Here is a 26,295-nt window from a genome sequence, read left to right on the forward strand (position 1 = left end):
ACATTAAAATATTCTTTTTTTCTATTTTTACATACCATCTTGGAAAACCTATAAACGTTGACTAGTAAATTGATACCATAATGAAGCATTACTCCGACAGTCCTATAGTATCTGCTTGACACATTAGCTTCATCTAGTCACCATCAATTTTATGATCTATTTTAACAATTCCAGTTTATGGCAATGAATTTGAACCGTGAAACAGAGCAGGACAGAAAGTGGGATTGGTATATATAAACCAATCTTTATAGGACCGTCACGTTTTCTCTAACTGAACCATTAAAGGGAATTACATCCGCAAACAAATTCTCAGCCCCGAACAATGAGCAAGATTCAGCCTTCCATTGAAGAATAAAATGTACTGGTGTGGACATAGTAGCACAGGACTTATTTAAATGTTAATGTAAGAGGCTTTCCGAGTGATGGGACTACTAATGAAAGAGTCCCAAAGAAACCCGATATTCTCTATTCAACACTTTTATGGTGCGCTACTACAAACACAGGAACATATGCACGGCTAACAGTCTGCCTCTGCTTATTTGGTAATGGACTTGAAGCGACGGCTTCCATTTGAATAAGATTTTATTGCATCTAACATTCATTTATTGCAAATATTGCACAATATGGAGAGTGTAAATAATTCAAGAAAGTAGGAAAATAAGTAAGAAATTTCATACATGTAGAAAGCATTATGGGAGTGGGACTTGATCGTATCCAGAATGTATTGTGTGCGATGTATCTCCCTGAATGCAGTGCGGCACATTAATAATCTACATCTCCATCTGGTTTTGTGAAACTGACAAAGACTACTATGTTTATAGGAGGAAATATTTACAGAAGTGTAACTGAAGCTGACTGTGACATGACCTGCCTAGGTAGAGTCGTGTGTTAACCTTAAACCATACTATCCCCCACCCCCATTTAGTAACGACACATGACACCGAGGTTGGATGTGAAATGGCCACAGCAGCCGTTTATTAATTTCACAGTTTTATAAAAACAATTTAAATCCGAAACATTCGGATAACTAGTTAGGAATCCACCAGAGAATTCCTCCTAATAATTCACATGACCCAACATGGGTCAGAATCATAAATAACAATTAAACGTTAACATTAACCCGAGCAGAGGAAGTCCTTGAAGCCCCTTCAGATGTTCCTTTCAAGAACACACCGAATTAGCCATCTGCAAACCACTAATTACCTCCAGCCGTAAACCAGCTCGGAAGCACCGTTCACCTCTGCAGATGGCTCCAACCACTAGAAGTCCACTTCAAGGGGATAACACCCGATGAAGCCCTCAAGTGATATACCGACCACTAGAAGTCCACTTCAAAGGGATAACACCCGATGAAGCCTTCAAGTGACATACCTTCTACCAGAAGACCACTTCAAAGGGATAACACCCGATGAAGTCTTCAACCATGTACCTTTTTTGGGGGACGCATACCCCCGATGCGACCCCCCCACCATTTTGTACTGACTGGCCTCAAGGACTCCCCCCGCCAGCTGCCATGACAACAGAACCTACTCCGGAAAAAAGAAAAACATGTTAAATAAGCACACAAAATAAAACAAAACGCTCATAGACAGACGTACATAAGACCTAAGGAGTAACAAAACAAGGGTGGGAGGGTGGGAGCTTTGCTTAATGTGTGTTACTCCTCCCGCTGCTTCCGGCTCAATGCCGAGAAACAGCGGGAAGCGCAGTAACGGCCCCCCCGCCCCCCTTAACTCCTCCCCGTCCCTCCTTCAGCTCCTTCAACTTTCCCTGACCTCGTAACATTAACCCTTTCCCTACCAGGACGGTCATGTCGGCTTCCCTTAAGCCTGCAGCAGCGTCCAGCCTCTTCTTGACCTGCCTAGGTAGAGTCGTGTGTTAACCTTAAACCATACTATCCCCCACCCCCATTTAGTAACGACACATGACACCGAGGTTGGATGTGAAATGGCCACAGCAGCCGTTTATTAATTTCACAGTTTTATAAAAACAATTTAAATCCGAAACATTCGGATAACTAGTTAGGAATCCACCAGAGAATTCCTCCTAATAATTCACATGACCCAACATGGGTCAGAATCATAAATAACAATTAAACGTTAACATTAACCCGAGCAGAGGAAGTCCTTGAAGCCCCTTCAGATGTTCCTTTCAAGAACACACCGAATTAGCCATCTGCAAACCACTAATTACCTCCAGCCGTAAACCAGCTCGGAAGCACCGTTCACCTCTGCAGATGGCTCCAACCACTAGAAGTCCACTTCAAGGGGATAACACCCGATGAAGCCCTCAAGTGATATACCGACCACTAGAAGTCCACTTCAAAGGGATAACACCCGATGAAGCCTTCAAGTGACATACCTTCTACCAGAAGACCACTTCAAAGGGATAACACCCGATGAAGTCTTCAACCATGTACCTTTTTTGGGGGACGCATACCCCCGATGCGACCCCCCCACCATTTTGTACTGACTGGCCTCAAGGACTCCCCCCGCCACCGCGAAACAGGCCTTGACCACCTTAAGCCTGTGAGTTCCTCCACACCACCACCGCCCTTTCTATGCCTTCTGCTATAGCCAAGCTCCAAATATCAATGCCAACCTCGGTCAGATGAACCCCGTCACTCCTCCAGAAATTCCCCAATCCTGACTCCAAATCCCTATGCCTCACGCAAATGCCCCCGTTCTTTGCCACAAAACGGGACACCGCCCGGTTAACTTTTATCCGAGCCTTATTGACTCTCTCCACCGATCTAGCTAACCGCCAATGCTTCCTTGGGACTATGTCCGACCACACTACCACCAACTTGGGATAAGATACCCACAAACACAACAAATCATGTTTGATATCCCGCACCAACTCACGAAAAGGGCGGACTCCTAAGTCATTCCCACCCACGTGCAACACTAAAACCTCCGGAACCCTATCAAGCCGCACATATGTCTGGAATTCCGCCAACACCCTGTTCCACGACATACCTCTAAACCCCAGCCAATGCACAACCGCATCCTGTCGCGGAATGCGCAACTGGCGACCATCCGGGCGGACGTCCGCCCTCAAAGCCCCCCAGTGCACGTACGAATGACCCATCAACCACACCAGACAAGGAGGCGAATCTGAAACGGAAAACACAGTTAGGCACCACCATATAACATTTGCAAGCATAAACAACAAAATTACAACATATGGGGGCGGACATAGGACTTAAACCTTTTAGACTCCCAACGACCAATACGCCTCACCCCCTCATCATCCAACCCCCAGCGCCCTGCTTCCATTGCTGCGCCAATCCGGAAGGAATGAGATGAATATGAGCCTGCCGCAACCCCAACCGCCGTCAAACATTTTTTAAAAACAGCTCCAAACTGAAACCTGGACAAGAACGACCCGTCCACATGACGTAACAAAGGCAAATCTGGAGACCCCCTGTTTTTTGTAAAACCCCGCATGCACTCTACTGGGCACATGACCGACCCCGGGAGAGCGAACAAAACTATCAGTTTTCCCTTCCCTAATTGGTCAGTTTTTGATCTACGCAACCATACCTCCAACCGATCTGCAAAAAGGCTCACCTCCCCAGATCTCAGCCCCCCTGCCTGTTTAGTACTTGGCGACACCAACTCACCTATTCTAAATGCTCCGAAGAACGCCAACGAGAAAGCCAACCGAAACAAATCCATTTCATCTGAAGAACGACATACCGATGCCAATGAACCGCCCAACAAGCCCAGCAAAGCAAACGACACCGGCCTTCTACTATCCGCCTCCACCCTACCTCTGCGCAACCCCTTCAAAGCCTGCGATACCAGAAATTCCTTCGATACATCCCGCAAGCCCCGCAACTTAAGCCCAAACGCCACCGCGGATATAAACCGGTTCACCTTCGCTACTGAAAACCCCCCCTCCCAGGCATCCCCTAACCAATACAAAAGTGCCACCAACCTGTCTCTATCCGTATTGACATCACCCAACTCTCTTACCCACTCCTCCCACTGCCTCCAACAAGCAGCATAAGCCCTCCACGTCGTGCGCGCCAAAGACCTTTGTAACAGCTGCTCTACGGGACCGATACCAGATCCCATAGATGATCCGGACACGCCAAACCGAGACGTTCCGCTCCCGGGGCCAATTGCCGAAACCGGTCCCACTGCGAGCGAGAAAGAGCATCAGCAACACAATTCCGTACACCCGGTACATGCACCGCCACCACCCACGCGTTCAGCGACAAACACACCAACACTAAATGTCGCAACAATTGAACTACCGGAGGAGAGGACGCCGTGATGTTATTAATGGCAAGCACCACCCCCATGTTGTCGCAGTAAAAACGGACCTTCTTATCCCTGAGCCTGTCCCCCCAAATGGTAGCCGCCACCACGATGGGAAACAGCTCGAGCAGGGCCAGATTCCGCGTCAATCCACTGGACACCCAGCTAGCCGGCCATTGACCTGCGCACCACGGACCTCCCCCGTAAGCTCCAAAGCCACCCGCCCCAGCCGCATCCGTGAAAATATTCAGATCACTCGTATCCTGCGCTGGGGCCATCCATAGCGAGCGACCATTGTACTGGCCCAAGAAGTCATCCCAAACCTGAAGATCAGCTCGGTGCTCCTCCTTGAGCCTCACAAAATGATGCGGCGCCCGCACTCCCGCCGTTGCCGCCGCCAACCTTCTACCAAACACCCTCCCCATCGGCATAATCCGGCAGGCGAAATTCAACTTCCCCAGCAGCGACTGAAGCTCCCTCAGCGACATTTTCTTCCTTCTACAAGCCCGTCGCACCTCCAGCCTCAAAGCACCCAACTTATCCGCCGGGAGCCGACACTCCATTGCCACCGAGTCAATTTCGATTCCCAAGAAAGAAATCGTCGCTACCGGGCCCTCCGTTTTTTCCGGCGCCAAAGGGATCCCAAAATCCCTCGCCACCTTCTGCAGGGCATGAAGCAAGTTACCGCAAACCGGCGAACCCCCCGGGCCAACGCACAAAAAATCATCTAAGTAATGGATCAACGAATCGACCCCGGATACTCCCCTCGTTACCCACTCCACGAAGCTACTAAACGCCTCGAAGTATGCACAAGAAAGAGAACACCCCATCGGAAGGCACCGATCCACGTAAAAGGCCCCATTCCAAAAACAACCCAACAGCCGTTGGCTTTCTGGATGGACCGGCAACAACCTGAACGCCGCCTCGATGTCGGTTTTTGCTAGCAGCGCCCCCGGACCCGCAGCCCGCACTAACCCCACCGCCTTATCGAATGAGGTATAAACTACGGAACACAACTCGTGATCAATCCCGTCATTTACCGACGAACCTTTGGGATACGATAAATGTTGAATCAAACGAAACTTTCCGGGCTCGCGTTTAGGGACAATACCCAAAGGGGACACAACTAAATCTTTCACCGGCGACTCCACAAATGGCCCCGACATGCGCCCCAACGAAACTTCTTTTAACAACTTTTCCGACACGACTTCCGCATGCAAGTAAGCCGATTTTAAATTTCTCCGCGTAACCGGAACCTCATAAGGAGGCGGAGGAATAACAAAACCAACACTAAACCCTTCATAAAGCAACTTAGCTGCCGCCCTATCCGGATACTCATTTAGATAAGGGGCCATCCTTTCCACCCTCACCGGCGACACCCCCTTGACCAGCCCCGTGCTGGTTCCCGGACCTCTTTTTCCGCAGACATTTTGCCGCCCCGTGTGATGCACCATTACACTCGGAGCACACGTGCTTGAACTTGCACGTGGCCCCAAACTTGCACTGGCCTTCATTGAATTGCCAGCAAAACCCCGCCTTTCCCCCGCCGCTTGGTCCACTCTGACTAGTCTGGCCTCCCTGGCCACCGCTCCCGGGAAAGGGCTGCCTAACCGGAGCCGTAACCCGTAACCAGAGAGCAATATCCTTCTGGTCCCACCGAATCGCCGGCCGAACCGCCTTCCGCTGACGGAATTGCTCATCATATCGCAGCCACGCCTGACCCCCATACGCCCTATGAGCCTCCCCAATAGCATCAAAATAACAAAATAACGCCGAACAATTTTCCGGCGCCTTTTCCCCTATCACACTAGCCAATATGGCGAACGCCTGCGACCAATTAACGAACGTCTGCGGGATAAGCCTATACCGCCGCCGTTCCTCCTCGTCCTTTTTACTCTCATCCCGCTTGCTCTTATCCAAATTGAATTTAGCCAGCGGCAAGAGAGAAAAAATTTCAACATATTCATCTTTCCAGATCCGATCACGCACCTCCTGCTTTAAATGCGCCCCCAACGGACCCTCAAAACAAACATACACCTCCCCCCGAGCACGATCGTCCATGCGCACTCGATCGCCGTCCTTCTGTGCCTCAGTCTGCACCGACACCGCGACCGCCTCTCTAACCGCCACCACAGGACGCGCCTGCAACGATCCCACTTCCCTGGGGCCTTCCCAAACTACCGCAGGGGACACTTCCGTTACTACCGGCGCCGCGGCCCTATCCAGGCGCCCCACCAGCTCCCGTAAGCAACCCACTAAATCTGCCAAACCCGCTCCGTCGCGTCCGCCCCCGCCACTACCGGCCCCCGATGCTATGCTAGCAGCCCCCCCGCCGACACCCGACATAAAAATCGCTGGATAAGACAATAATGGAGTTATACACTCACCGGGCTGAACAGGCGCTGTGTTCCCGTCAGCCGGACCATCCTGACCTCGACGATAGACGTCCAGTTCACCTTCCTCCAGTTCTTCTCTCGCCGACGACTGTCCCTCCCAACGACCTCTTCGGAAAGGGGATGAGGACGCGCTGACCGATGGGCCGGCAACCTGCCGCCCGACCGCCGGGACCCAGACTTCCGACCGGACCTGTTGCCTCGACGTCGCTGCAGATCTAGTCGTCCGTCTAGACGATCCTGACGAAGCCTGCCCCCTGGCCGGAACATCACCATGCGGGGCGGCCGTACCTTGCTCTCGACATCTTCCATCTGATGGGGGAGGGGTGACAGGGAGCCCAGCCTGCGACTCCCTGCTTACCGCCGGACCCCGTCGCGGCCTGGGATTCCTGCCAGGACGCAGGGCCTGGGAAGGGGCGGTCCTCCCAGCTGCCTGGCCTGCAGCGTCCGGGATCGGGCTCCCTCTGCGACGCCGTGTCCGCGGGACTACCTCCGGACTCAGGCGCTCTGGAGGTCGGGACCGCCGAGAGGGACGGGTCGACACAGCCTGCATCGCCGTCACCCCTGCCACCGCTCTCTGCCTGCCCAGCGCAGGAGCGGTTGTTGCCGACTCCCCCCCCGCCGCCATAGCCATGCTCGTAGGGGGGCCGGGGGAGGGGAGCCTGTCCCTTACAACAGACCCCGAACGCCGTGCCCGACGTGGCGAAACGGCGTCCGGGATCCGCGTTAATGCAGCCACGGTCTCCTCCAGCCATCCGGGACCGTGGTGCACAGCAGCGGCGCGCAGCCGCTCTAAAATCAGGGCCTCTGCCATTACTAAAACACCGGGCAACGGGGAGCTTTGCTTAATGTGTGTTACTCCTCCCGCTGCTTCCGGCTCAATGCCGAGAAACAGCGGGAAGCGCAGTAACGGCCCCCCCGCCCCCCTTAACTCCTCCCCGTCCCTCCTTCAGCTCCTTCAACTTTCCCTGACCTCGTAACATTAACCCTTTCCCTACCAGGACGGTCATGTCGGCTTCCCTTAAGCCTGCAGCAGCGTCCAGCCTCTTCTATACACTTGCCACCAGGTCCGCCATATGCAAGGCACCCGCCTAGCGCTGAAGTCTGAGGCATGGGGACTCCAGTTATGCGCACTATCACCAGGGCTGTTTCCAGGTTTAGGTGAGACCTTGGGCAACAGTCAAAGTTGGCCTCTTGTCTAGCGCACCCTGAGATTGGGCCGCCATGCTGAAAGCATCAGTTTGACATTTTGAGGTACAAATTTTAGAAGATTTATAAATGATTAGTATTCATATTTTATACACGTTCAGGGGAGGCAGAAAGAAGGGCTTCAGGTTCACAACCCTTGTACCCCAAACCTAGAAATATAAGGGGGAAAAATCTAAGAAAATGCAAGCACATACCTATGTGTGAATATGCAAGAAGGTACAGAATGTCACGGCTATGGGGTTTCTGGACCCACTAGGCCGCACCGCCGAAGCAGAGTAGCCGCTGGCCAAACAACAGCCAACGATAGTAGATCTTGCAGACTCTCGGCGTGGCAGAGACTTGGCGTAGCAGACACGAGCCTGATTCACACAAGCGTATTATACGTCCCTGTTACGGACGCTAAAACAACGGCAGTCATATGGACCTATGTAATTCAATGGTTTCTATTCAGACATGTGTTGTTTTCCACGCAGTGTGAGTCCGCTGCGTAAACTTAATGCAGGTCCTATTTTTGTGCGTTTTTGAAGTCAATGGGTGCATGAAAACAACGAACAGCACACGGACGTCATCTGTATGTTGTCCGTGATTCACGCACCAATTGCTAAAGATATTATGAGGGGAAAAAACACCCTCTGGGGAGGGAGACGCCGGCATGAAGAAAGTGTTCTGCGGATGCGGCTACCGGTGAGTAGGACATTCCAGCGGTTAGCGACCACAGGCACAACATGCAAGTATTACAGTGCTAACCGAACGACAGTCACAGTGGGCCTCTAATAACAACCACACTGCCCCTATAATAACAGCCACATCGCCCTATAATGATAGCCACACTGCCTTTATAATAGCAGTCACAATGTTCCTGTAATGACAGCCACACTGCCAAAATAATGACAGCCACACTACCCATGTAGTGACAGCTACACTGCCCAAATAATGACAGCCACATAGCCCCTATAATGACAGCCACACTGCCCACATAATGACAGCCACAATGCCCCTAAAATGACAGCCATATAGCTCCTGTAATGACAGCCACACTGCCCACATGACAGCCACACTGCCCCTCTAATGACAGCCACAAAGCCCCTATAATGACAGCCACAAAGCTCCTATAATGACAGCCACACTGCCCACATAATGACGGTCAGATAGCTCCTATAATGACAGCCACACTGCCCAAATAATGACAGCCACATAGCCCCTAAATTGACAGCCACACTGCCCAGATTATGCCCCTAAAATGCCACACTGCCCCTAAAAAGACAGCCACACTGCCCCTAAAATGACAGCCACATAGCTCCTATAATGACACGGTTAAGGTCAACTAGTTTATCAAGTTTAAATTTTTTTAAATAAAGCTGTGCCCGACCCCTGAGTCAACCCACTTTAAAATACCATTATGCGTTATGTGCCTTATTTGTTTAAAGAGGCTCTGTCACCAGATTTTGCAACCCCTATCTGCTATTGCAGCAGATAGGCGCTGCAATGTAGATTACAGTAACGTTTGTATTTTTAAAAAACGAGCATTTTTGGCCAAGTTATGACCATTTTTGTAGTTATGCAAATGAGGCTTGCAAAAATCCAAGTGGGTGTGTTTAAAAGTAAAAGTCCAAGTGGGCGTGTATTAGGTGCGTACATCGGGGCGTTTTTAATACTTTTACTAGCTGGGCGCTGTGAAGAGAAGTAACATCCTCTTCTCTTCAGAACGCCCAGCTTCTGACAGTGCAGATCTGTGACGTCACTCACAGGTCCTGCATCGTGACGGCCACATCGGCACCAGAGGCTACAGTTGATTCTGCAGCAGCATCAGCGTTTGCAGGTAAGATCGACTTACCTGCAAACGCTGATGCTGCTGCAGAATCAACTGTAGCCTCTGGTGCCGATGTGGCCGTCACGATACAGGACCTGTGAGTGACGTCACAGATCTGCACTGTCACAAGCTGGGCGTTCTGAAGAGAAGAGGATGTTACTTCTCATCAGAGCGCCCAGCTAGTGAAAGTATTAAAAACGCCCCGATGTACGCACATAATACACGCCCACTTGGACTTTTACTTTTAAACACACCCACTTGGACTTTTGCAAGCCTCATTTGCATAATTACAAAAATGGTCATAACTTGGCCAAAAATGCTTGTTTTTTAAAAATAAAAACGTTACTGTAATCTACATTGCAGCGCCTATCTGCTGCAATAGCAGATAGGGGTTGCAAAATCTGGTGACAGAGCCTCTTTAAGGGTAATTTTCTAGTCTACGGGCTACTTGATATGCTTATATGCATACAGTCTGACTGGCACACTGCCCACATATTGACAGTCACAGTGTATCACTGAGTTCCCTGGACATCCCAGGAGGGTAGGCAGGTATAAAATTCATAATGCAGCACAGTTCTAAATATTTCGCCATTTAATACAAATCTTTACCTGCAAATGTCAATGCTCTGTTATTGTCTCCAGTATTTAGTTTTATTTAGAGAACAGTTCATAAATTGTCTGTATTAACAGATTAAATCCATCAATGCATTCCTTTTCCATTCACTAGCAGATTATCCCAGCTAGAAAACGGCAATAATTTAGGTTTTTATTGTGAGGCAGAATAATGAATTCATGGAAAAATTTACAGCAAATCATGCTTAGACAACTTGTGGCTTTTAAAATGCTGGTTCGTCCCAGCATGATGTTCAGCCTAAACAGGCTGGCAAACTGTGCTTAAAGGGGAAGTCCAGACATTATCATCACTGGAAATCTCTCACACCATGCTAAACAATAGGTCATTCAAATCAATAGGGCTTTGCGTAAAATATTGTGGCAGATTTACTAAGCAGTCTTACATTCAGACAGCATAAATGCAGACCGGGCAGTCTAAAGTTGCTCAAAATTTGGGCATTGTTCTGTAAAGTCAATGGTTGTGGTCTCACTGACAGAAAACTTAAGGCTGGCACTACTGAGCAGAGTTGAGAAGGGTTTATATATATACACAAAGCTCTGCCACCTGCAAGCTCCGTCGACGTTTGCATTTCAAAATATAATTTCCAGACCCCCAAGTATTCACAGAGCTTTCTTGTAGTTGGACCCACTTGCTATAATTTTTCCTGCCATAAGTACAGTAAATTTATCGGGCTTGGCTGGCCCACCTCTTCCACTAAGCCCCACCATGTTTTTTTAAGTGGTGAAGGCTGCGTAAAAATAGAAAAGTTGCAAAATTTTGCACAAAAAGCAAAAATTTTGCGACTTGTTTAATAAGTTCCCCCATAGTGTTTTTACAGCCGCCAATTTAGGTTTCTATTCAAATGTGCCGTATTAGGGCTCATGTACGCAGTCGTAAAAATGGAGTCATAATAGTGATTCCATAGAAATGCAAATCTGCTGTACCTCTGATTTCATTCCGTACAAATCCGACACGGGACATGCTACATCGGAATTTGTATGTACGGAGGTATCCTACCATAGAAGCATTACATCTTGGAGAATATGTTCACACACACGGCCTGTAGGTTGTACGGGCCATGCACTGACGTACAGGTTTTTTTGCCATAAGTTCAGATGTGCCAAATATTTTCTAACACAGATTACAAATCTGCAACAAATCCGCAGCAGAATCGGCATGTAAAGGCCTTTTACACCGGGCAATTATCGGGCAGACAAGCGTTCATAGAGCGTTGCCAAACGCTCGTTCATCTGCTGATCGTATCGTTTTAAGAAACTGAAATATTATCGTTGTGGGCAGCACATCTCCCTGTGTAAACATGGAGACGTGCTGCCGACATGATAATAGTGTATGAGGACGAGCGATCGGAGTAACGGCCGCTCGTCCCTATACATAGCTTCTTGTGACAGGAGCAAACGAGCGCCGATCAATGAGCTTGATCGCCGCTTGATCTCGTTGATCGGCGCTTGTTGCACCGGCCGGTGTAATAGGGCCTTAAAACGTGCAGATTTGTCACAGATTTTGGCACAGATTTCCCCCAGTCTGCTGTGAAAATTCACAACAAATCTGCAACAGAATTGACATGCTGCGGATTTGAAAGTCCACAGCATGCCCTCAATTAAGCGCTGATTGTTTTCCGCTACACGTGGATGTAATTTTTGAAACACCATGCATTGTACTGTGATTGGCGCAGCAGTTAACATGAGTATTGGCCACACGGTACTAGTCCTTCTATAACTCTACAGCAACTAAATCACCATAGGATGTCTATGTGGTAAAAAAAAAAATGGCTTGTGTATCCCACAATACATTGCAGGTAACAGACTCACTGGAACTTAATGAAGGAACTGTGTGCATAAGTCCTGTCAGACTGGAAATGAAAGGACGGACGCTACACCCCAAAATAAAAACGCATGTCTAATTTCATAGATGAGTGGGCCTGTCACTTATAGTGAGTCCCAGTGGAAGAGTTTCGCTCATTTTTAGCATGGCTGGTCTCAGCGACTGGAATGGATTGTCACTCCCCGATGTCAGATATCTACTTTAATGTCGTTTTTGGTCATGAGACTTTAAATTTCACTTATTTCTTAGAATGACATTGACAAATGTGCCCTGATGACAGAAAATCAAAAATAGAAGTTTTTCCTTCTCTGCTCGGTTGAACACAGTACTAAGAAGATTGCATAATCATGGACAATATCAGATTTTCTATTTTCTGCATTTTCAACAATGTTTACGTTGAAGAAATGGAGAGGTGAATTAATTTATATTTGAAAACATGTCAAATGGAAAAAAAAATGGCCTCCTTCTCCAATCCCAGCTTGACTGTTCTTATCCCAGTTCGTCCAGCTGCAGCGATATTGCAGAAAACATTAGTATAGTAGCATATTTATAAGGACCAGTGATGTACATAGAAGAGACGGGCAAATGTGACACTCTCTGTTCCCCATTACAGCCGGATAGTCTGCCTCTATGGTATGTACGCCCTTCATGAAGACTAGTAAAAAAATGTATAAAAAACAAGCGGAAAGAATTAGTAAAGTAGTTGCCCTTAGCATCCAATCAGGTTGCAGCTTTCATTGTCCACACTGCCTTAGAAAAATGAGAACTGTAACCTCATTGGTCACTTTTTGCAAGGACATTGAGCTGCATCTATATGAAATAGTGGGTGGGAGATAACCATAGCAACCAATCAGATTGCTGCTTTCATTTTGCTGCTTGCAATAGTAAAATGGCAGATTAAGTCAGATTGGTTGCTATGGGCAACATCTATATATAAGTCTTTAATTGAGGCCCACAAACGAGATAGATTAGATAGATAGATAGATAGATAGATAGATAGATAGATAGATAGATAGATAGATAGATAGATAGATAGATAGATAGATAGATAGATAGATAGATAGATACTAGATGGCATTATCAGGAAGATTGTCATAGTTCTCACCACTTTCGAAAAGTAGCAAAAACAGAGGGGCGGGGTTAAGCTGAATGGGGTGGCTTATTATAGCGCAATTCTATGCTCATGGCAGGCATAGATTTGCATTTCTGTCACACGAACAGCCAAAGATGCATCAAATTTAAAAGAGGTGTGCATATTTCACTATCGGCTTTCAGCAAACATTAGGCTACAGTGTTTTTTCGCAAAAAAAAAACAACGACGCAAAACTGTCAGGAAAAACGCAGCAAAAATGCATTTTTTTTTCTAAAAACACTATGGGTAAATTCACCCTAGGGGGCATGGCTAAGGGGAGTCTTAAAGGGAATGTGTCGCTAGAATTTTTTTATTTTTTTTTAAGTTAAACAGTTAGTATATAAATGATTACACATTGTTTTAATTTTTTACATTTTTTCACAAGTCAGGAAATAGTATAAATTTGATTCTAATTTATAACATTTCCATGTGCTGGTCACTAGAGGGAGCAATTCCCAAAATTGCAGCATTGGCATGTGGTAAAGCAACCTCATTGGGGATGTATGTGCCGTATTCCATCTCTGTATGTGTCGTTAATCGATACATACAGAGATGAAAAAAAATGGCAGCCCCCATAGACAAGTAAAAGTAAGAAAAACTTAAAAAGTAAAACAAAAAAACACAAATAAATAAAATAGATTTTAATATCATACTAAAAGCAATATTATATAAAAAAAAAAAAAAATTTGCGACACCTACCCTTTAAGTACCATCAAATTTATATAAAGGGAGGTTTTTTTCAGATTTTAGTCTACCAAACACCTAACACCGCTAGTTAGCTATAGTGTAAAGGAGAAGAAACTTTGTAGAATATCTTAGTCTTTTTTGCTGGTTTTTGCTGTGAAAATGCAGCTATTTCGCTGCTAAAAGCGCAACATTTGGCATTTGTTGCAGATGTTTATTTCCCTATTGAATTTATTAGGAAAAATCTTCAGCAAATCTGCACTGTGTGAACAAGGACTTAAGCTGACAAAAACAATAATTGTGGCATGTTCCATTGGACACCATGTTACGGAGCCATTCTCCCCTAGAAGCATTGCTATATCTATCTATAGACCATCTATATAATATGGCGCTGTATGAAGTGTCTGTGGCCTCAGCGAGACCTAACTTCTGCACAGGAACAAGTTATCAGGAACATCAAGGCTCCAGAAGACCTTTAGTGACCCCTGCAATCTTAAACCACAACTCAATTGATTTCATCTGGTTTCTCGGAAGATAGCCCCTAAAAAGGGGCCCATGTCAGTCCTGCCTGTCCACTCCCCACCTCACAACCCATAAAGAATGTTAAATCGCTGGCTATTTATTGTGTCAGTCAGTGATGCTAAGAATGACAAGCGCTACAGCTGCATTTTACTGGAATGAGACAGCTATTTATATTTCCAGGGAAGAATTTATGCCCACAGATCAGTGCCAGGCAAACTATTTTGGATTATGGGACGTCCCAAACACTTATATTAATATTAATACAAGACCACAAGGTTAAGTTCACACACGGCAGATTTGTTGCAGAAACATTGTGTGTGAATCTGGACTTATAGTAATAATACATTTCTTCATATAGCGCCATCTTATTCCACTAAAATTTAGAATAGATTGTATATAACAATGTTACTACATCAATTGCTGGACGTACGTTGAAAGACGCCATGCGTTGTACATCCTGTTGCTGCCCTCCCCATACTGTGTTCTAATAATCATGCTATACAGTGCTTAATTTTAAGCGACATACAGTATAGTACCTAAATAACAGTGACACACATTGGCGAAATAACACTTCCATATAGTTGCCTGAATACAATGCTATACAGTGCTGCATCCAGCCTACACTGCCAAAATAATATACTGTACAGTGCCTAAATACATGCGCCACATAATACCAAAGTAAATACCACTATACAGTGCTCAAATAATATCAACATACAGTGCTAAACATAAAGTAATGTAACACGCCGCTGTACTCTATGTACTCGCTGTATTACTGCTACTGCGTGTACATAGAGTTCATCGGGGTCGGTCACATGACGAAGATTCGTATCGTCATCAAAGAAGACTGTGCAACTAGACTTCCGGTCCCTCGGCAGCACTATAAAAATCGATGAAAATCTCAGAATCAGTTCGACGGGGGAACGGAATATATATTAGCGACTGTACTCACATACTGCAGAGACTACTCTGCTAACGACTCAACTTAACTCCCTACAACACTTTTTTGTCATTTGGTCTACTTGGGTCTATCCTGAAAAGTGTCACTAAAATTGTTGTACCTTACTATATTCAATGTACTCCACCTGATGTTATCTATTATTAATCACCCACCCTGCCCCCACATCCCCTCCCCCGCCCTGCCGGTCTCTGTCCCAGTAGTTTATCTCATCTACAGTACTATTGTATACCGCTGAGTACGCTCTCTCGTGGGCCATTCCAAATTTATGTTACTTTTTGTTAGGTCTTTTGAATACCTATCCAATGTTCCACTACAAAATACTGCATTGTTTATTTTACATTATTTTATATTTTATTGTTTTGTTACTGCCACCCGCACAGCATACTTTTTTTCCCCTGATTTCTTTTGTATATTAAAAAAAGTTGTTAAATAAAAACACAATTAACAAGATAATAGGCAATAGAATAGCTCAGCTCCTCCTCCATCCTCCCCCTCCCTGCACAGGTCGCAGAGCATCCACACAACACTCTCCTACAGAACTCTGCACAGGTCGCAGAGCATGCCCACAGCACTCTACCATAGAACTAAATGAGTAATTTTCTGATTAAGGTTTCTTACGCCCTCATCACTCGGCTGCTGTAAAGCAATTTTATGTAACTGCTCTTCATAGCACAGAGTAGCAGCTCAGGCAAAATAATTACTCCGCCATATTCAACTAAAGCTTCGTTCACATCTGCACTAGGGCTCCGTTCAACGTTCCGTCTGGGCTTCCCGTCGGAACGGAGCCCTGACATACACAAACGAAAACCATAGGTTCCCTTTTGCATCACCATAGATTTCAATGGTTTCCGTTTGTCTCCATTGTGCAAGGGTTCAGTCGTTTTGACCGAATCAATACCGTAGTCGACTACGCTATTCATTCCGTCAAAACTAAGGAAACCCTTGCACAATGAAGACAAACGGAAACCATTGGCACCGGATCCGTCACCATTGAAATCAGCGGTGATGGAAACGGAAACCTATGGAATGATGGAATGTCAGAACGGAGACCTAGCGCAGATGTGAACGAAGCCTTACTAAAACACAATAAAACAAAAAATATCAAATAATTATTATTAGTAAAACAAAATGATACATTTCCTTTAACATGACTTTCTAAAGAAAAAAAAATCCATGAAATATACCTAATAGAGAGAAACCACTGAGTCTATAAGGGACCCATTTAGGAAAGACATAAAAACAGGTTAAATGAGGTTGACTAAAAAATTTCTATCTACTCTCGTAGCGCAACAAATTGAGAGAAAATGCAGAGCAAATGACAGGTAGACTAATTTCAATCATCTCAGTCTTCCGTTGTGAGTGTCAGTGAGTGATTGGATCTACAATTTCATTCAATGTGTGACTATTGCTTTTTGGTGAAGATTTACATTACCATTGGAAGCCCTAAGGGGAAAGGATTCTGAAAATTGGTTTCGAAATGTTCCATTCATTACATTTTTTTTTTCCCCTTGAAATAAAAGACCAATTGTGAGCTGTTGAACATCTGACTGACAAAGTTGCAGTTATACCAGATAAGATTTTTTTTCTTTAAGTCGAAAAAAAAAACACATCATGTTTTATATTGACCGGCTAAATTACCTCAGCGCTGAAAATCTTTGTCGACATAAAAGAAGATAGAGGAGATGAGAAATAGATTTAGCAGGAAACATTAATTTGCTGTTGAAAAGAATGATATAGAACCTGAAGAAGGACGAGGAGAGGGGGGAAATGTCTAAGCAAATGTTAATGACTTTCTATTTAAGAACAACTGCCAGGAACGCACCGCACATTCCCTATTACATATACGGGTATCTAAACAAAGGGAAATCATGATGGACATCAAAAACAAAATTATGGAACGCACAAGTAGTGATAGATCTATAAACTCTGATAACAACTGAAAATAATAGGGAATTATATATTATTTGCAGAAAATAATATTTGTGTTGAGGCTTAACTTTGAGGTGTTTGTCAGGAGCGCATTAATATGCCGTGTCCCCGTCCCCCCCCCCAATGTTTATACCGCTGAGCAGCTCAGTGTAGAAAGGACCGGAGCTGTCTCCTACAGCCTTGAATTCAGAGATAACTGCATACAGCCATCTTTTTCACATAAAATATTAAGTGCACTAGAACAAATGTTACATTTGGGCAGTCCTCTTGAAGGAGTTTCCCCACAAAAAATAGGCTGACTGTGTGCCAACGCTGTTAATTTATGAACACGTAGTTATAACTCATTATTGGAAAGATGATAGATAGATAGATAGATAGATAGATAGATAGATAGATAGATAGATAGATAGATAGATAGATAGATAGATAGATAGATAGATAGATAAATAGATGACAGCACAGTGACAAAATATATATAAGGGGGGATTCACACGAACGTGTATTGGGTCCGTGCGGGCCGCGTGGTTTTCACACGCCACGCACAGACCAATACAAGTCTATGGGGCAGTACAGACAGTCCGTGCTTTTTGCGCAGCGTTTGTCCGCTGCGCAAAAAGCGCGACATGCTCAATATCTCCGCGTATTTCGCGCATCACGCACCCATTGAAGTCAATGGGTGCGTGAAAACCACGCAGGTCGCACGGAAGCACTTCCGTGCGAACCGACTGAAACAGAGCACCAGCTGTCAAAAGGATGAATGTAAACAGAAAAGCACCACGTGCTTTTCTGTTTCCAAACATCCAAACGGAGTGTCTTTGAGATGAGCGAACCCGGACAACCGAACCGAACTTCACCGGGTTCGGCCGAACTCGTTTTGGCCGAACCCGGCAAAAAAATTTCCGGTACGCGACGTCAGGAGATAGTCACTGTCCAGGGTGCTGAAAGAGTTAAACTGTTTCAGCACCCTGGACAGTGACTTCCGACTCCAATATACATTAACCTGTAAAAAAAAAGTCCCGGGATGACAATTCAGTCCAAGTGACAGCTCCAGCCAATCACAGGCCAAGCACAGGCTGCAGCGGTCACATGGACTGCGGTGTCATCCAGGGAGGTGGGGCCCGATGTCAAGAGAGGCGCGTCACCAAGCACGCGTCACCAAGGCAACGGCCGGGAGGGAAGTTCTCGGTAAGTACAAACTTTTTCTTTTTTTTTAACAGGTTTCTCGATATTGTGATCGGCATTCACTGTCGAGGGTGCTGAAAGAGTTACTGCCGATCAGTTAACTCTTTCAGCACCCTGGACAGTGACTGACGTCGACTAGACTCATCTCTATGATGGCGGCTGCGCGAAAATCACGCAGTCGCGCATCATACACGGATGACACACGCAGCTGTCAAGTGGTTTTTGCGCTCGCAAAACGCCATGTTTTTTGCGCGCGCAAAAACGCAACGTTCGTCTGAATCAGCCCTAAAAGTAACAAATTCTAGGGTGCACATCACAGGAGTTCAGCTAGAGTTAAAAAAAACAGGCCGCACTCCAAAAAAGGAAAATAAATCTATTGGGTTCATTCCATGCGCTAAGTTTCAGTTCCTAATCTGGAACCTTTCTCAAGCCTTAAGAAAGGTTCCAGATTAGGAACCAAACACGTAACGCATGGAATAAACCCAATAGACTTATTTTCATTTTTTGGAGTGCGGCCTCTTTTTTGGACTTAGAGCGGTGGAAACCAACATGGTTGCTACTTTGAGCTCCATCCATGTGAGATGCATAACACATGTATTTATCTTTCAGTCATGGTGGATGGATGGATATATATATATATATATTTATTTATTTTTTTATATGGAGTATGGACACTACAAGTAAGAAATGCAGCAAATATTTGTGGTTGGAGAAGTATTTTGACTCATATGGTTGAGCTGACACTTGCCTGCATAGACAGACATAACCACAAGAAGAAGATAGATGATTGCTAGATTTAAAACCATGTGTCAGTGCTTTCCATTCATAACTATTCCAGATAGATAGATAGATAGATAGATAGATAGATAGATAGATAGATAGATAGATAGATAGATAGATAGATAGATAGATAGATAGATAGATAGATAGATAGATAGATAGATAGATAGATAGATAGGAGACAGTCAGTAGGTTAGCTGTAGAGGAAGCTGGCAGATTGAAGGTAGGTTGACTTCAGGATCAGACTACGCTGTGTTTGTCTGTAGTCTGTAACAACGGAGACACATAAGTCTACATGGGATCTGTGTACACAAAATGGTAGGTGATTGTTAATCAAGACTATTTGCAAAGTTGCTTCAGTTTTTATTTTAGATTCATTGGATCAATAAAAATTATTTTAGTGAAGTCACTTTAGTACAACACGGCAGTTTAATAGAAAGGTCCTTTCATTTTACTAATAAAGAGAATGGTTTGAGTATTTTAAGCATGAATCCGAGTATGATATTAAATCAGTGTTCTCGCTTGAAATGCTGCATTAACATGTCAAATGTAAAAAATAAAATTAAATGTTACGACCTGACGGACCGACTGGGAAAGATATAATAATAGCCCCTAAATGTGTAAAAGTCTTTCCAACAAGGATCACATTATCTGCTGAGAGCGCCTCTAACACGACATGACTGGGGCAGTAAATCTGTGTGGATAAAGCCTCTTACCAGGAAACTCAATATAAAATGTGCTGTTTAGTAGTGATGTGAATGCGGGGTGAATGTACCTCCAGTCTTTTATAGCACGTCCTTAGTCAGACGATGATACTATTGGAGTATTATTATGCTTAATAGCTTAAAACATATGTTCTTCAGTCTAGACACTATTCCTACAGTGAGTAATGTGTGCGGCTTCAGGAATATCTCCATCAAAACTGTAGCGTGTCCAGGTTCGGAATTAGCCCACCAGAGTACCAGAGGATCCTCCAGTGGGCCCAGACCCTGTCTCGATAATGGCTCCTAAAGGGTCTAGCAAAAAACAACCCCATATGGAGATGACTTGTGAGCCAAGCACTAGGTTCTATTTCTTATGAGTGATTCACAAATAACCTATTAGACATTATTGACGATATGTCCTATGTGTACAATGATGGCAACAAGTGGATGTGCACATATTCTGTAGGGATGGTGGGTGGGCCCCCAGAACCTTCCACTCTGGTAGGCCCAAGGAACCCCAGTCCGATGCTGAGTGTGTCCTTCAAACAGCATCTTCATGAGACATAGAGCTCGTGTACATAAGGGGTAGGTGGAGTAGGCAGCCATGTAGAGCTCCATTGAATGAAGGTGGTGCAATTCATTAAAAACAATAAAAACAGGGTTATAAAGGGTTATTCCCATCAACGGGATATGCCATAAATGTCTGATAGATTTGCGTCCCAGCTTTCACAGCTATTCCGACCACTATTGCCTGATGAAGTGGCTGCTGTCCATCGCATCCATATGGAAAATTAATAGAGAGGTGGGCTCTCTCCATTGATTCCTATATGAGTTACGGAAACAGTCCAGCAAACGTAGACGAAAAAGGTGCCGATCCCAGAACTGAAACCTGCATCTATCAGACATTTATGGCATATTCCGTGGATATGCCATAAATGTTTTAGCTGGGAATACCCATGGAAATGAATGACTGGTCATCCGTAAGCTGTCATGCTCACCTTCACGGACCAAGGGTGGGGGTTGCACATTCAGAAACTACTGCCTTGGGGACCAAGAGAGCTTGCCCCACCCTTGCATGCATGAGTGTATATTGACAACCTCCGAGTTGTACAGACCTGTTGTTCAGAACCCATTAACCTCTATATTATACCAAAAAAGTGAGACAAACTCCATTGGATGCCGTATTATGGAGGCCTTTTTTGGGGCATTGCTTCTAGGGAAGAATAGCTCTGTATTATGGCACCATATGGAGCAACAAATGGCAGCCTTAGTACCCATAGTATTCATCCGCAGGGACTATAAGCTCCTCTCTACAGTCTTTGTGTACACAGCTTTGCCATGTGCATGAGGCCATAATCGGAGAGATATATCAAACAACTGAGAGTGGACCATAATGCCAGCCTACGAGTAGTGACCATAATGCCAGGCTGAGAGTAGTGCACATAATGCCAGCCTTATCATAATGACCATAATGCCACCCTTAGACTAGTAACCATAATGCCAGCCTTACAGTATTGACCATAATGCCAGCCCAGCCTGCGAGTAGTGACCATAATGCCAGCGTCATAGTAAAGTCTAACTTACTTAGCTCTTCCATGCACCCAGGCTTCTGCACCAGTACCAGTCATGTGCATAACTACCAGAGTAGCTGTCATAGCGCTGATATGGGGCCTAGAAATAAGGGGGCCCATCTCTGTTCAGAAGTGAAATGTGGAAGATGGAAGATGAGTGTGGGAAAGTGAATGCAGATAAGTGAGAGATTATAAAAGCGAAGGGATTAAAATAGTCATAAGCCTTCTATGTCCTGATGTAGAGGTCCCATTTCATATTTTACTATAGTGCCACATGGTTACTTGTTATACCCATGAGTACAGCGTAAAAATTTTTGGGTGCTATAGCATGCCTGCCAAGAGTTCCATTTTTCATGAGACTGTTTTTTTATTTATTTACTGTTGTTCATGTAACTCCAACATTTCCACGGTGCTGTACAGAGATTGTCACCATTTACAGCAGTCTCAAATTATGGCTGTCCCAAAGCAGTGCTCAAAAGTGGGTGGGACTTATGCAAATTTGCATAGACATTTCTGGGATGTTTTGGGGGCGTCCCTGGGCAGAGTGAGTGGAGCTTAAAATGCCCCACAATTCAAATGTTGGAAGGTATGTTTATAGATGTAAAAATACACACCATACTATTACTTTTTGTAACTACATGTGCTCCTGTTGCTGCTCGGTTGAGATGAGTGAATCGATTCTAAATGAATCAAATTCGATCCAAATTTCCCAGTAGTTTGGATTCTTCAAAATACAAAACTTTTGGGGTTCACAGTGCACGAAACGGAAAATGACAGCCGGCCATTGACTCTAATTGGACAGCTGATTTGATAGATTTGGCCCCAAAACAAATTTTGGCTCATCTCTACTGCTAGTGTATAAAGCGGCCTATATATTCTGTCTCTTGTATAGCATCTGTTATACATTGCCTAGCGTCTTGTAAGAATATAATAGCATCATACTGATTTTCAGAACGCGGAGCATAACAAGTTATTATGTATCACTGATTAAATTAGGCATAACACAAAACGTAGCCGGAAAAGTTGAGCTATATAATAGATACTGGAGAGAGGTATAGGGAAACACATGTCCAGATGTGCTTGAAATTCATTACTAGACCTGTTTTCCATCTGGGTAGATAATAGGGCATATTATATTGTTTGGCATTGAACTGCACAGCAAGTCGTTCTAGCCACACAATGGATTCTGGGAAACGAGGAGTCAGCATTATCTATTTATCCGTCTCACCTAATATTGATACAATGGGAAACAATCAGGGGTCCAGATCAATTACGTCCTGAAAGAAGCTGCACCTAGAGAAAGAACTAAACTAAATTACCCTTAACTGGGCAGAGAGCTGGAAAAATCCCTTGTGGAGAATTAACATTTTCAGCCCATTTCAGGCCAATTTTACAACACATTTCTGCTTAGTGCTTGACTGAGCCCTTTAAGTGACTCACTTTGCCTGTTCAGCATTAGAATATTTCAACATGTTCTCCAATAACCAAAGCCTCTGGATATCTCTCACTGATAATGTGAAACTGAATGAAAATCTATCCATAGATCCAAATAATACAGATACAATACGTGTAGTATAGTCCAATAGTTCAAATCTCTGCTTCAAACCTAGACACCCTAATAACTTGTGTCCCCGACTGATTGTCAGCCATCTCCTCCGTTATGTCTTTCCACTACCTGAAGCCAAACATGGACATCACTGAGCTTGTCATTATTCCCCCATCACAATCGGCTCCCACAACCAAATTTCCTTGCATATTAACAGCACCCCATTATCGCTCTTTCCATAAGCACAATGCCTAGGGTTAACATTTGACTCAGCCATCCCATTTAAAGGGATTGTCCAGGTTGGGCAATGTTTTTTTATACTAATGACCTATCTACATTAAAGGTCATTAGTATATGATCGGTGGGGGTCCGACATATCAGCACCCATCAGCTGTTCCAGTTGCCTTGGGTATATGGCTCCGACCACTGTATAGCAGCTGTGCTGGGTTACTGCAGCTCTGCTATTACTCACTTACATGGGAGCAGTGCTACAGTACTGTAGCACAGCCGTCTGCTTCCGGCACCGATTCTCATAGCTTCTGGCACCTGTAGGCATCCGCAACAGCTGATCGGTGTGGGGTCCGGGTCTCGGACTCCCACCGATCATATACTAATAAACTATCCTGTGGAAAGGACATCAGTATAAAAAACAGCCCCCAATCTGGACAACCCCATTAAGCTTCACATCCACATTCTCACTACGTACTGTCATCTCCAACTCAAAAACATTTCATGTATCAGTTCTTTTCTCACACAGGAGACTATAAAAATGTCCCACATTCCCATTATATTAATGTCAGCTGAACCCACCGATCTCGCAAGACTGGCCGACCATCTGAGGTGTATGGGGGCCTACCAGACAGATGATGTTAAGGAAAAGAAGAATCGGGCACGTTGAATTTTCACGCCCAATCCATATGTTCCCAGAGGAGATAACCCACTGCCAGAGATGTCTGGCAACAGCTTACTCCATTCACCCCATCAAAAACACATGGACGGTTGGCTAAATTGGACACGTGTAAGGGAAATTCGTTAGGAACCGTCATTGGCCGACAGCTTTCGAAAGTCTGAGGCCACCTTCACACCTATCCAATCTCATGCCACCCACCTCTGACAGTCCCTCTACTGGCTACCCATCACAAAAATAATTTAATTCAACCTCACCCTAACCTACAAGGCCCGATCCAATTCTGCATTGTCCTACATTTCTTCAGTAATTCAAAGATATCTCCCTCACACAACCCACTCTCTGCCAATGACAACCCCCTCTCTACTACTCTCATCATCTCCTTACACTCTTTAGGTGCAAGACTTCTCTCGTGCTACCCCTCTTTTTTGGAACTCCCTCATTTCGCCTGATGTTCTCCTTCTCTACAAACCTTTATTCAGCGGCATTATGTGGGCTGTGTACAGAGGTATTATGTGGACTATGTACAGTGGTATTATTGGGCTGTGTACATCAGTATTATCTGAGCTGTGTACAGTAGTATTATGTGGGCCGTGTACGGTGCTGTTACGTGGCTACATGGCTATTTATGATGGTATTAATAATGGAAAGTCCCACGTCAAAAATCTGCTCTGTCACAGGACTTTAGTTACTCACCTGGCAATAGCATATCCTACTATAGCATTGACAGGTCAGTGTACCCATATCCTAATTTAAGTCCTCATGCACACGACCGTAGAGGTATGCACGGTTCGTGATTACGGCACGGACAGCCATAGGAGTGTTATCCATGGGCCGTCTGTAATCACGGACCGTGCACACACAAGATGTACATTGAGTTTAATGAGCCTGGATCGCAAATGCGGCCCGTAAAAATAACATGTCCTATTTTTTTTGCGGTATGGGCTCTGGCCAATGCACAGACCGTGGAAACCACGGTCGTGTGCATTGGCCCATAGGACATAATGTGCCCTATATATACGGACGCAAATGCACGGTCATGCGCATGGGGCCTTAAAGGAACCTTTCCTGTGGACTATTTCATCTGAATTTGGAGAATTATGGATGATAAATAAGTGGGCAGAGCTTTATAACTATATCATTAAAAATTCTTACATTTTTATAATCATTACTACTGAAACATGATTAAATCTAAGCATTTATGAGGTTACGACGGGATTTATAGACCCGCACAAAATCCAGGCAGATGCACTTTACTTTGCTGTAAACATTTATTAAAGTAATGAGCCATGTTTATCCCCTCTCTTGTTTAGTCCGTAACAGTCCAGCCCTAGCCTCTGAATACAGATAAAAGCCAGGCTGAGATGTTTTTTAATGGGCAGATTTATGTGAAAGCTAATAAACTGGGTAAGAGGTTTAGCAAATAAACAGGTAGATCCTCAAATGCTACAAATCTGCTGCCAAAGAAATTATAAACGGAGGCGAAAGCCGGTTTTAGAGACAGTTGCTGCCATAGATAGCAGGGTAAGCCTTTGTAATCTTCTACTGGAAGCGTCCAACCTGCAGCCTTTTTATTACTCCAGGCAGGCAGTAATGAAGAGTTTTCTTAAGCCAATTCTATATGTCCCTTTTAAACCGGTTTCCAAGTCAATGAAGTGAGAGATGCAAACGGCAATTTCGGTCGCCAGCATCTACCACCTAGCAGATGGCATCCGCTGGAATTCAACAGTGCTGACTCTGGTCAATGAAATTTTACGGCAAGCCCACCAATATGAATTACTGTCTTCAGAACCACTAATTAAAATGGCTCTTTTTATTAGTTAGGACCATCTGTTAAACCATTGAATTTGTAGAAGAGAGAACTACCGTGATTACGTCAATGGAGAACAGAGGAACCTGTTATATTTGTAAAAGAAAGTTTGGGTCGGCACAGATACTGATTTCTCTGGGTCTTAAGGAGAAAGGCATAGAAAAGTCTATTCTCTATAAGTCTTGTCATACCTAATTTTTCCTTTATGCATTTCCTCCCTTTAGGATCCATTCATGGTTTGTGTTAGGCGGGGCATGTGCCCTGGGTGCCAAGGTGGTGCTAATAAGCCACTCTGCCTTGGCCAGGGTATTTATATATAAGGCTATAGTAGTGAACTGAATCTTTGCCCCAGGTAAAGGTAAGTCTAGCGACGACTCTGGTGTAGGGGCTATAGATTATATAGGGGCAACATAATAGCACCCATAGGCGTTA

This window comes from Rhinoderma darwinii, chromosome 12 (genome assembly GCF_050947455.1).
Source record: "Rhinoderma darwinii isolate aRhiDar2 chromosome 12, aRhiDar2.hap1, whole genome shotgun sequence".
NCBI lineage: Eukaryota > Metazoa > Chordata > Amphibia > Anura > Rhinodermatidae > Rhinoderma > Rhinoderma darwinii.